Source organism: Protopterus annectens, chromosome 5.part1, assembly GCF_019279795.1.
Source record: "Protopterus annectens isolate FY-2018-M chromosome 5.part1, PAN1.0, whole genome shotgun sequence".
Lineage (NCBI taxonomy): Eukaryota > Metazoa > Chordata > Ceratodontiformes > Protopteridae > Protopterus > Protopterus annectens.
In genome coordinates, this window is record NC_056736.1 from 738,853,037 (window position 1) to 738,866,993 (window position 13,957).

The following is a 13,957-nucleotide window of genomic DNA, read 5'->3' on the forward strand; positions in this document are numbered from 1 at the left end:
TTTGTTTCGTCCCTCGGGCTTCGCCCTCGGGACCAAACCACGCCAACCGTGGGTAAATTTAGCATTACCCACACCCAGGCGTGGGTTATTGCTATAATATCGACCACCTCACAAATTAAGCAGGACTGTAAATGACAACCATGGTGTAAATTTGTCTCTACTCATCCAGGCATCAAGGATAGACGTAAAGGTAAAATAGCATTTGTTTGACCTGTAGTGGTCACTTACTCCATAGGCTAGGAATATGTTGAGTTATGAACCTATCCCTCTAGTGAGTCTTATTTGTTGGTGTACATTTAGTTCCTCAGTGTGGGTGTCTGTAGAACCACTGGTTTTGTGGAGAAATAGGTTTTCATAGATTAGTACTAAGCTAACTGTCCTTGCGAGCCATTTTAAGCTTAGCCAATTATCCCTTGTGAAATTCAAACCCTGCATCTTGTGTTTGAAAGGCAAACACCTTAACCATTAGGCCACCCTCCCAATCAGGGCTGGGTCTTTCATGTCTCAAAAGTGAGACACGCCACCTCTCAGCAACCTGCAGGCTACTGAGTATATAAGGACAGTTGTGCTAATCTGTCAGGGTAGTTGAAGGATTTAAGACCTTTAATCTTCTTGCTAAGAATTGTTTGGGCCTTTTTCAGTTGAATGATATGCTTGGATTTCTACATACCAAAGGGGGTAATGAATTCAGTAATGGGTCTGATATAAGAAGAGTACAGTAGTAGGTAGGATGACTTCTTCGGATCTTAAACATATTTCCCTGGAAATTAACTGGCCCAGATAGATGGATTTCCCGACTATGGTGAAAACATGATAACCGCATGGCAGAAAGTTATCCACATAAGTACCTAGGTCTTTTATGATCATATTTGTCTAAAGAGGAGTACTATTTACAACATATGACATGGGAACAACCTTTCTTCCAAACACTATTTTGGTACATTTGTTTAATTTAGTTTAAGACCATTTTTGATATATCCTGTATGTGCATATCTGAGTTCTTGCTGGAGCTGTTTAGTATCAGTGAATAAGCGGATAACAGTGCCCAGTTTGCAGTTAGCAGCCGCTCTGGTCAACAACACTTCTGGGATACTGATTTGGATGCCTGCAAAATAAATGTCAAACAGGATAGGGACCAGCACTGATCCCTGTGGCACCCTGCTATTTACAAACAGCAACTTTAAGAATTTGGGATCTCATGGATAGCCAGTTTGCAGTCCTGTGGACAATGTAAAGTGTACATTAAGCTCATCCAAATTTTTTAATAAAGCCAGCATGAGGGATAGTGTCAAAATCGTTGGCCATGTTGAGACAATAATATAGCTGCAGACTGTTTAGTCAGCCTGTTTCAGTGATACGACCAAATCATTTGTGGATAAGTCAGTATGATTTGGCGCTGCTATGATACAATATGGCAGGACGGCCCAATATCAAAGTGTTAGACTTTCATAAATGCAAATACAAGTATGCAAGTAATGGTGATTATATACAATTCTAAGATGATGATATCTCAGAGAACGTAGCTTACCCTGAAGCACAGTGATCCAGTAGAAGGTGTGGGTGTGTGTTGGGGGGGGGGGTTGATACCCTTCTGTCAGTGTGTGCATTCCAGTGAACTTTGAATTTTTCTGCTGTCTTTGCAACCTCGGCACGGTTTACACAGGGCTGAGCAGTAGTTTCATAGGTCAATACTAGCCTGTTAAGCAAGAAGGCCATTAGGAGCCTATTCATAATATCCCAAATTGAAGGTACCCATTGACATGACTAATTTATACCTACTTTGGATACCTTTCAATGAACACTTGGGGGCCAGACCCAGGTGCATTTACAATTATTCACAAATTCATCCGGTTACACATAAACAGTGTTGGGGAGCAACTTTAATATCCAAAGGAAGCCTAATCTATACACGGATGCTCGGGAATATATATATATATATATATATATATATATATATATATATACATTTTGCCAGCAGATCCGATTTATGTTTCAGTGGGAATTAAGATCTGTTGAGTGTGTGTTTAGGGTTTTAGTTTTGTGGGTGTGCAGAAAGTCGCACACTACTGGATGCTTTAGGCTCTGCAGGCTATACAGAGGTCACCTCTGAATAATCTATAGTAAACAAAGGAGAGAGAGAGAGAGAGAAGAGAAAGTATTGCATGTTTTAAGGTTGTCTGTGAAACTTGAGGAAGATATACCCTTAATTATATTAGTGAGGAAATGCTGCAGTCTCTCATGCTGGATCATATGCTTAGACAGGAACATACCAAAGGGGCCAATATATGCTATTATGGACCTGATGAGGGAGGAGTAGAGAGAAATGACAACTTCTTTAGATGTGGAAGAAATTTGCTGTCAATGAAATTGTGTAGGTCCTCAATGGCTAAACCAACTTTCAGAGGGGTATCACCCTGTGTGGTAGGTGCACGGGATACTCAGTTTTCCCAAAGACATAATGCTGATCTCTTAGCTTTTAGTTTTAAGCTGTGGTACAGGCACCACTTACTGAAGTATGTTAGGCCATCCTAAAGAATGCGGAAATTAGATAGGGAGAGCTAATGACAGCTCCAAGTTTGCAGGTATCTGCAAACCTGGTCAGCTGCTTGCTTTGATGTCAGCCTTCACATTAGAGAAGTAGATACTAATGGGAAGTGGTCCTAGGACCAGTTCCTGGAGGACACCACTAGTGACGTCTCTTTCTGATGAGAATGTGCCTCTTACACTAATATACATCAATAGACAACAACCTCAACTTTGATAGTCATATAAACAGCACAATAAAATCAGTGAACAAAAAACTGGGATCCCTTTACAGAATCAAGCCCTTTCTTACACCAGTGGCTAGGACCACTACAGCCAGGACCCACTTAATCTCAACTCTACTCTATGCTTCCCCTATATATACTAACCTTTCAAAAAATAACCTCAACAAACTGGCAACATCCTACAATAATATTGCTAGATTTGCGACAGGCTCTCCCTTCAGAACTCATCACTGTCTAAACCTAAAACAACTAGACTGGCTAGAATTTCTTAACAGTCTTCAATTTCTCCAGCCTGCCATTGTCCACAAGACCCTGCATCAACCCAACTACACTCCAATACTCTCTACCATCATTACACCTTACAAAAACCTCAAGAACTTATGCTCCTCAAACAAACTGCTGATCAACACTTCAAGATCCAATAACTCATCAGGTGACTCCCTGTGCTCTAACTCTGTAGGAAAGCTATGGAATTTACTATCCACTGAACTTACAACTCAAATTTCTCTTTCACTCTTTAAAAAGAAACGAAAGCTATTTCTTAAGACACACTGGCTATGCACCTGTACTAACCCTGACTAACTTCTTTCCTTTTAAACTAATAATTACTCTGAAACTCATAATATTACCCTAGAGCAGCAAAATACCATATTATTGCAAATAAAATTTATGTATATACTGCATATTGACCATCTCTTATATATATATATATATATATATATATATATATATCAAAAGTTATGTTTTTACTACAATTGTAGTTTTTAGTTTGATCTGTTTTGACTTTTGTATTTTTTTTTTTAATTTGATCCATTATGACTTTTATATTTCTTTGTATGTCTTTCTTGGAGCTTTTCTCCCCGGGCCTCTACTGAAAATGGACATGTATCCAGCTAGACTAGCCCGGTCAACAAATGTAAAATAAAATAAATAAAAATAAAACTAAATAAATACTTGGTTCAGTTAGCCAGTTTGCTATCCTGTAGATAACACAGGGAGTTACATTTAGTTTGATTAGCTTGTCAATACTGCAGAATGTGGGATAGTATCAATGACCTCGGGAAACTCCAGGTAGGTAGTGAGAAGCAATCTGCCTTAGTCTGATGAATTAGTGACATGCTCAAGCAGGCCCACCAGATTCAGGAGGCAGGATCTGCCTTTAAGAAATCCACACTGGCTTGGTTCTAAGGCTTGTAGACAAGCGCTTATGTCCTTGTTAATAAGCTCCATAATCATACCTTCAACTGTTTTGCAGAGTGAGGCTTGTGAAGCTTATAGGTTTACAGTTTCTGTATCAATAGTGGATCCCACCTTGTGCAGCGGAAAGACAACTGCAGTCCTCCAGTCCTCTGGCATGAATCCAGCAGAGAGGAAGAGGTTAAATAAGCTTAGTTGCAATTCTAATAGACAGTGTCTCGTGCTGACAACTACCCATGCAGTTAAGTGTTTTTGGCCTTGGAGAGAGCATTCAGGACTTGCACATAGGTGATCAGAGGCAGTGGCGTGCGTGTGCTAATTACTTGGGGAAAGTTAAAGGGAGACAGAAGAGTAAAGTTAAAGCTGAATTTGCCCACTGCTATGTTAGTCCTCAGGGAATAAGTGTCATTCATTACCACTAAGGTTTCAGACATAGCTGAAGGTGGCTTTGTGGTAGTCCTTAGCAGAGGTAGCAAATCTCAATTCATACTTTGAGGATTTTATTTTATTTCAGTGTTCTTTGTTGAGTTTTTTGAATTTGTCTTTAAATCATGGGGTTTCAGGTTTTCTTTTACAGGCCATGACTTTCTGCTTCTTAATGTACAGTTTACCTATACTTGAGATCCACCACAGGGGTTTCTTCTTCAATTTGACACTGTATTTATGCCTTATGGGAACAGCTGCCACAATGCATGCTTTGAAGTGGGCAAAGAAATTATCTACAAATGTGCATGTGTGTGTGACAGACATGGCCAGAGAGGTGTGGAGGGCACTTAAATTTTATCAAGTCATCAGTTAGCTGGATTGTGTGTGCTGTAGAGTAGTTTCTAAAAACAGAAAGGTTTTGTGGCAAGTTAGGCTTTACCCTCAAAGAGTGTTAACTGAATGGTGGCCAGATTTGGCTAGTGACATGATAAATGTTGATGCTGAAAATATAGTGGTAATATCAGTGAAGATCAAGTCCAGTATTTTAGAACCCCCTGGCTGGGACTTAAACTAGTTGGTATACGAAGCTAGACTAATAAAGGTCAGGAATCTCTGTGCATATTTATTTGAGGTGTTATAGTTTGTCAGTCAACTGAGGTATAGTTGAAGTCATCAAAGATAATAGTGTTAGGTTCGACAGTGAGGGAGGTCGATCTGGTTTAGATATCCCCACACAGGTTGCAGGTGTCAAGGAGGGGATATTGTAGTTGGCTATAATATGGTACAGACTTCTATTTATTATGAAAAGGATATGGTGAAGTTCAAGGTCATCACTCTGGCTTAAAAGTATGCTCCCTCTAGTTTTCCATGTTGGGTTTGAAAGAGTGATGGGGACTGAAGCCCTGCACTGCAGTGGTACTCACCCCATCTTTGAAACCACATTTCAGTACCTATGCAGACATCTATATTTTCAAGAGTGAAGAATAACCGTAAGGAATATGTGACGTTCCAGCACTGGCCCAGTAATCAAGGAGCCTCAATCCTCACCAATGGCAACAGTGGGAAACGTACACACTGGGAGGATGAAAAGTACACACACAGTAAGGGGCAATTTCCATTAAGAGCACATAGAGATCACAGTCAGTCTGGGGCTGGTTTCCCACTCTTTTTCCAGACCCCCAATATGACTCTCCACTGGCCCAGCTATAGGGTTGAGATCTCAGCTGAGCGGCCAAGCCAAAACCTCCATCACCCTCTCTGTCTAAGCAGTGCTTCGTGTCCCTGCCCAAGTAGCTGACACCCACACACTTTGAGGTTTGATTTACAACCACACATCTGGGAAAGGCTGGCTATGCCCCATTCTGCCCAGACTATAAGGTAGTTCCAGATGCTATCAACCACCCTAATCAGCTACTATAAGGCCCGCAAAGGGTGTCCAATCCTACTGCTTAATGTTACTATTAATCTGCATGGTAGTCTAACAAAGAGCAAGGCTATTTAGGAGCAGCATGTACAGTGTCACCACAGAGATATGCAAGTACTCTAAGAGCTTAAATATGTCTCACAAATATCAGCCACAAACATATGTTTAAATATATTTCATAATAAATAATAAAAGAACAAGACAATACACAGTAAAGCAACACAGTAACTTCAGATTTCAAAATCACATGAAATATTTAAAACTACATTGCAGGATAGTCTCAAATAAATAAAGAAAACATCTTAGCTATACTTTATTATATTGCTAGTGTTACTATGCCCTAAAAACTTACGTACACAGCAAGGCAAGTGCAGATGAGTTCATGTTTCCTGATCAAAGACAAAATACAAAATGCCCTATCTCTCTGACAGAGTTCTTAAATTAATATAAAATAGTATTGCTGGTTTAGCTTGGATGACGTCACGTTTGTCACCTGACCTTTAGTTCCCAAGCTAAACCCTCTTTATCAGAAACAGAATTTAACATCTCTGTATGAAAAATACACATCTCTCAGATGTTAAGACACTGGAAGTCGTAAAATAATAAAACATTTCTGCATCTCAAACCTAGGAATTTACTTCTCTTCCAAGATGCTGCAAAAACTTCTAGCTCTAGACATTGTGTCTGCTACTGAACTAAAACTGAGAGAACTTTTACAGCACAATCGTAAAACAATTTAATTTCAACTTATTTGCAAGTTAACCCTCTATGTTGTAGTTCTACTGTTAAAACTAATACATTTCCACAATTACAATAGTTTATATAAGTTTCTATTCTAAGCCAGCAGGGCATTCTGTAGTTACATTTTAGCTCAGTGCTTTACACATTTACACATACGTCTGTATGAATTATATCAATATTCACAAATGACTTAGAATTATTTACAAAATTCCATATGGTTGTGCTGGCAGTATTTCCTTTTGTGACATTTCTTTATAAATAAAGAAGTTATGTACTCACCATAACGTTCCATGTTTGTTGTCCATCTTGCCTTCATTCTTACTGGTTGGGTTCGGAACCACTCGGCCACATTCTAAAGCTCAAAGTCTTCCACTTGGCTCATGGCTCAATCCCTATTCCATGATGCACTAGTGTGCTTCCACAGATCTTGTTTGCCGATACTTATAGTAAGTATTAACCCCTAACGAATCAAGGGAAATTTCAGTAAACACTATGAAAGTCAGAAAACTTCCTTGGTAAAAGGAAAAATTTCTCTATGTCCTCCAGAAGCTCTAGGCTGAGAGAAGGTGGGTGGGACGCAAGAATGAAGGCAAGATGAACAACAAACGTGGAACGTTATGGTGAGTACATAACTTTTTTATGTTATGTTGTCCTATCTTGCCTTCATTTTTACTGGTTGGAACAGCTTCACTTGACACCATATTTCCTGGGCAGCTCACAGGAGTATATTCTTCAGGACAGTGGAACCAAAGGAGGCTCTGTCCCTGGAGACCATGTCTCCTTTGTAATGAGTAATAAAGTTGTGAGGCTTTGCCCACCTTGCAGCAGCGCAAATGCCATCTAGTGGCAGCCTATCCTGATATGCAGATGATGTTGCAATCCCCTTGTGAAGTCACTTTTGATTTTAAAGGGAAGATCTCTATTGTTAGAAGTGTAAATAAATGTGATACAATTTGAAAGCCATCTCGAAAGTGTGACCTTCGAAACAGGATCATCTTTCTTAGCCTCTGAAAAAGAGATGAACAACTGATCTGAATTCCTGAAAATTATAAGTTATGTACCTACCATAACGTTCCATGTTAGTTGTCTTCTCTCGCCTTCCTTCTTGCTGGATGGGTTCGGAGCCGATCCTCGGCTCCGACTCGGCACTTGCTAAGCTTGAGAACTCCTTTTACCAGCTCGAGGCAACCCTATATCCCATGATGCAAGGCGAGACTACCTCAGATCTCGTTTGATAGCCAAATACCCTGTTATATAATACTATTCCCAAAGGAAGAGCAAAGACTAGCCTAGAAGAACTGGGCAAAAAAAAAAAAGTTCCCAAGATAGACTCTTTCTACTGAAAACTCAACCTGAGAAAGAGAAGCCCTTCAAGATCTGTCCAGGCCAGGGGGAAGGAGGGAGGGACGCAAGAAAGAAGGCGAGGGAAGACAACTAACATGGAACGTTATGGTAGGTACATAACTTCTAAATGTTAAGTTGTCAATCTCGCCTTCATTCTTGCTGGATGGGACCGCGTCCCTAGCACCTGTATCCCGGGTGGCTCAATGGAACAGACTCTTGAGTACTGTGGAACCAAAACTGGCTCTGTCCCTGGAGGCCAAATCTAATTTATAATGAGTGACAAAGGTATGAGGAGTGGCCCAAGTAGCTGCTGCACAAATGGTATCAATAGGTAGTCTATCCTGAAAGGCTGTAGAAGTGGATAGGCTCCTGGTTGAATGTGCTTTCGGTTTTGAGGGTAGTTGCTTGCCTCTGAGCGAGTACACATAAGAAATGGAGGAAGACAACCATCTGGATAAGGTCACTTTCGACACTGGGAAACCTTTCCTGTTTTCTGCATAGGAAACAAATAATTGATCCGATTTCCTGAATTGTTTAGTCCTATGCAAATAATGTCTGAGCTGACGATGGACATCCAAAAAATGAAGTTTTTGTTCAGCTCTGTCAGAATAATTAGGGAAAAAAACTGGTAGATCGATGGATTGATTAATGTTAGTCTGAGAAACAACCTTGGGCAGAAAGGATGGATTTGTTCTCAAGGATACCCTGTCCTTGTGAAAAACTAAGTATGGGGAATGGATGCAGAGAGCTTGAAGTTCAGATACCCTCCTTGCTGAAGTGACAGCCAGTAAGAATATTGTTTTCCAGGTCAGCAACTTTAAGGAGCATGAAGCAGACGGTTCGAAGGGGGGTAAAATCAAGGATGCTAACATTAAATTCAGATCCCATTGTGGAGGAGGATGTTTTATTGGAGGCTTTAGGAGAAAAATTCCTGTCAGAAAAGCTTTGCATAGTCTATGCGACATAATGTTATGATCTTGCAAGCCAACATGATATTTAGAAATTGCCGCCAGTTGAACTTTAACTGTTGATGAAGAAGATCCTGACTGAAAAACTTCAGCCAGAAAATCTAAAATTGAATGCACAGGTGCCGTAAAAGGATCAATGTGCCTAGAGTTCGCCCATAGGGAAAAACGTCGCCACTTGCTAGCATAAACCGTTCTGGTGGACGACTTCAAGGAAGCTATTAAGATATCTCTGACCGGATCAGAGATCATAGGAAGCCTGGCTAGGGAAGGAAGTGGAGCAACCAAGCAGTGAGGTTGAGAGAACGAATGGCCCTGTGCTGCTGACCCGTTTGGTGGATCAGAAGATCCGGAACTGGGTCCAGATGCCAAGGCTGCACCAGGAGGTGACGATGTAGGGTCGGAAACCAAATTTGTTGAGGCCAATAAGGGGCAATGAGAATCAACATGGCTCTCAAAACGGTAGCTTTCTGAATGACCTGTGGAATTAAGGGGAAAGGGGGAAATGCGTACAGAAGTCCCCGGGGCCAATCCTGGGTTAGAGAGTCTCTCAGGGGTTGGCCTGGTAGGGGAAAGAGGGTGAAGAAGTCCGGGCATTTGCTGTTTTGGGGTGTAGCAAAAAGGTCGCAACAAGGGGTGCCCCATTTCAGAAATATCTCGTCCACTACCGATTGATTGAGAGACCACTCGTGAGGCATGAGAATGGCTCTGCTCAGTCTGTCCGCTAAGAGGTTGGACTTGCCGGGGATGTGCGTTGCTATCAGAAACCGATGAGAGGAGATTGCCCATTGCCAAAGTCTGAGAGCTTCTCGACACAAAGGATAGGACCTGGTCCCGCCCTGTTTGTTGATGTACCAGACTACAGACATGTTGTCCGTTTGAACTGCAATAGTCCCCGAGGGAAGAAAGTCGTTGAGGGCTTGCAACGTTAAAAGCACCGCTCTCATCTCCAGGACATTTATGTGCAGATAGTATTCTGTGGGTTGCCAAGTCCCGTGGACCATCCTGCCCTGATAATGCCCCCCCCACCCGATCAGAGAGGCATCCGTAGTGACTGTGGCAACCGGAGGAGGGGGAACAAATGGTCGGCCCTGATGAAGCAGAGGGGAAGATATCCACCAGGTTAGATGAGTCCTGCACGACTGTGTAACCAAGATTTCGTGCCTCATGGGTAGGTTCTGGAACGACCACTGAGTGAATAACATCCACTGCAGAAGACGCATGTGGAAGCAAGCTAATGGAAGAAGTACAATGGCCGCAGCCATAAGACCTAGAACCTTGAGAACCAATCTGGCTTTGACTTTGTTGCTCAGTAAAATAATCTGAACGTATTTTTGGATGTCCAGAATTCTCTGATTTGTTAGTCTGGCTAACATACTGACGGTGTTTAGTTCTGCGCCTATAAAGGTGATAGATTGGCAAGGCAGCAGAGAAGATTTTTCAAAATTCACAGATATTCCCAACTTTTTGCAAAGCTGCAGAGTGTAGTCTCTGCTCTGAAGAAGCTGATGCTTGGTGGTGGCGGAGAGGAGCCAGTCGTCCAAATAAGGAAACACCTGGAATCCTTGACGTCTCAGATGAGCCGTAACCACTGCCATGCATTTGGTAAACACTCTGGGGGCTGAAATGAGGCCAAAGGGCAGGGCTCTGAATTGATGATGACTGGTCCCTAGATGAAAGCGGAGAAACCTCCTGGAGTGCCTGTGTATCTTTATGTGATAGTACGCGTCCTGAAGGTCTATCGAGCACATCCAGTTGTCCTTGCCCAAAAAGGGCAGAATGGACTGAAGCGTGACCATCCGGAATTTTGCCTTTTTGACAAATCTGTTTAGAGTGCTCAGGTCTAAAATTGGTCTCCAATCTCCCGTCCATTTGGGGACCAAAACGAATCTTGAGTAGACGCCGGATCCTACTTAGTCTGCTGGAACAGTCTGGATGGCTCTTTTTTCTAGGAGCTTTGAAACCTCCTGTTTTGCCAAATCCCTCTGACCGGGTGAGATGTCTGGAAGGGATTGGTGAGGTATGGGATACCTTTCGAAGGGGATTTTGTAACCCTCGGATATGATCGACTGTACCCACATGTCTTGTGAGAGGGAACGCCAGGCTACTGGGTACAGCGATATCCTTCCCCCGACTGCCTCCAAGGGTGGACAGTCGGGCAACACCTCAGGGATGCTGAAAGGGTTTGTCAGGAAGAGGCTCCCTGCTACCCTGATTCTGGGGACCCCCCTGCCTCTAGGGTGGCGTCTATTATTGTTACCCCCCCTGCCTCTGGGGGTAAACTGACCACGTGTGTCCGGCGCAATACCTTGGGCTTTACGGAACCACATCTTTCCTCCTTTCTGACCCTTGGGATAGGGTCTAGAAGGAGTGGAAAAATGGACTCCTACGGCAGAAAGTGTTTTGCCGTCTTGCTCACACCTGGTCAAGTTTTCCTTCACCTGAGGTCCGAACAAAGCCGAACCGTCAAAGGGGGTATTGGTGAAGGACGCCTTAAAGGGGTCCGCGAAATTACAAAGCCGCATCCAGGCCTGACGTCGAAGAGCCACTCCTGTGCCTGCGGCTCTACTCGCTCCATCGGCCGCATAGGATATGAGTTGGTCAAAAAATTTAGGATTGCTAGCTGTGAGGCAATCTTGTCTTGAGCCCCAGCAGCTGAAGGATCCTGAACCACTTCACCTAGTTCCTTGAGAATATCTCTCTGAAGTCTGGTGAAATGACCTTTGCTATGCGTTCGCTGAAGAAAACATCCGCTTGCCATACCTATCCATGGTCCTAGAGTCTTTGTTAGGAGGATGGACAGGCATGGAAGGATCCGCAAGTTCTTTCTTGGTGGCCGCCGCCACCACCATAGCATCCACAGAGACGCCCTTAGAAAGAAACTGCTTGTCTGAAGGGGCCGTAATAAATTTGGATGGCCTCCTGGGGACAGGTTCCACAGAATCCGGGGCTGCCCATGCCTTCCGAGCCACTACCTGCATGAGTGGGTCGAAAGGTGGAGACACCCAGGAGGTGGAGGGTCGGGATCCAAAAGCCTCCAGGTATACCGACTCATCCTCGGAGGGGTCAATGGAAGGCCAGTTCCCTCTCTGTTTGAGGAGTTCCAGGATGTCTGAAAAGGAGACATCCTCAGAGGGGGACCGAGGGGAACCCTCCGACTCATCTAAGTCGGTATCTGATTTTGTAGACTCAGGGGAGTCTGTGTGTTTCCTCTTACACGTCCTCTTTCGCGGGGGTTCCCCTGCAGGATCAGGAGAAACCTCGGAAGAGGAAGTTATTCCCAATGGGGAAACCTGGGGCGATGGATCCCCGGGCCTGGGAGCAAGAGGCTGGCAAGAGACATCAACAGGCACCGAAGAGGGAGGAGCTAAAGGAATGGACCGTTGACCTGGCTCAGGGGCCAGGACACTCCTCATCACCTCAAAGGCTCCCCTCCCAGGGAGACCGGAATACTCCCGTTCCGAAGAAAGAGGAATTCCCGGCTCTACTGAGACAGAAGGCTCCGAGGCCGATGTCGGTGCCGAGCTTACCAAAGCCGAAGCCCCGAGAGGGAGAGCGGGGTCGGACAAGGGTCTGATGCCACTAGCCCCCTCGGAGCCGACCAGGGAAACTCGACGACCGGATCCCTCCAAGGAAGGTCTCATGGAGGAGATCGGAGCCGAAGACGACGGAGCCGAAAGGGGGTGTATCGGCTCCGGCGCCGACACGGTCACTGTCCCGAGAAGCTCCGGCTCCAAACTCTGGTGGAGAGTCAGAGGAGGAATTTCAAGGGGAAGAGCAATAGCCGAAGTCTGCTGAGACGGGCTATGGAGCATTTGGGCTAGTGCCTGTGACTTCAACAGCCTGCTTACCACCCTCTCTAAATCGTGGTCAGACAGGCTGGAAGATCTCAAAGATCGGCTCCGATGACTCCGTTCCGATAAAAGAGGAGACCTCGGAGCCGAGTGAATAGACTCCAAAGAAGGGGACAGAGATCTCTTCTTGGACGAAGCCATCGGAGCCGACGTCCTCTGGGTTCCAGATGGAGCCGAAGACTTCTCGGCTCCGATACTGGATAACACGTCGGCACCAGTCGGTGCCGACAAGGCAACTGTAGACTGTGTGTCGGAGCTGGTAGGAACCGACACTACCACATCAGAGGAAGAGAGATCGGCTCCAGCTGGAGCCGATCTCGACTCCGAAGGAGTCGGAGCCACCGGGGAAGGCTTAACCACTGTAGCCTGAACCTTAGGTGGCTTGGAATGTTTACCCGATCCAGTCTTTGTGGGTGAACCTTCTGGCTTTAATAAGCCATGGAGGATCAACTTGTTCCTCCTCTCCTGCAGGACTCTCTGGCTAAAAGAATGACATATAGCACATATAGCACAGGAGTCCTGCAGGTGTAAAGGCCCCAGGCAGTAAACACAAGAAGTGTGACCGTCTGTCAGAGACATCTTCTGACAGCACGAGTCACACTTCTTGAAGCCTGAGACCTTTCCTTCCCTAGACATAATCTAAGAAACACACAAAAAAACACACACACTGAACAAGTCACACAATTAATCCCAAAAACACACACACACTAACAGGGATTAAAGAACAAGGAGGCTAGGCCTAACTGAAAAACTTTAACTTTTAAAATTTTAAAGGGAATATAGGGTGGGCACTAGTATAGGATAAACACTATCTGAATGCTAACAAAATATAAGAAAAAGGGAGGGAAACCCTTGACTAAACTGTTTGAATTTTAAAACTCACCTGAGCTGGCAAAAAAGGAGACCTCTTCGCGAAGCGGCAAACGAGATCTGGGGTAGTCTCGCCTTGCATCATGGGATATAGGGTTGCCTCGAGCTGGTAAAAGGAGTTCTCAAGCTTAGCAAGTGCCGAGTCGGAGCCGAGGATCGGCTCCGAACCCATCCAGCAAGAATGAAGGCGAGATTGACAACTTAACATCTTTAGTTCTGTGTATACAGAAGCACAGTTGTCTATGCAAGTCCAGTTGATGGAGCATATATTTTGCCTTGTTGCCATAACTGGGGGAAAAAAATGGTAGCTCAATAGATTAAGATTAGTTTCTGAGTGCACTTTTGGCAAGAAGGATGGATTAGTTTGCA

At 44.1% G+C, this 13,957-nt stretch overlaps 1 protein-coding gene across 1 annotated transcript in view; it reads right to left on the minus strand.

Annotated features, from left to right (window-relative positions):
• Positions 1–13,957, minus strand: part of NBEA (neurobeachin) — a 4,581,458-nt gene that overhangs the window by 3,019,117 nt on the left and 1,548,384 nt on the right. The window lies entirely within an intron of this gene.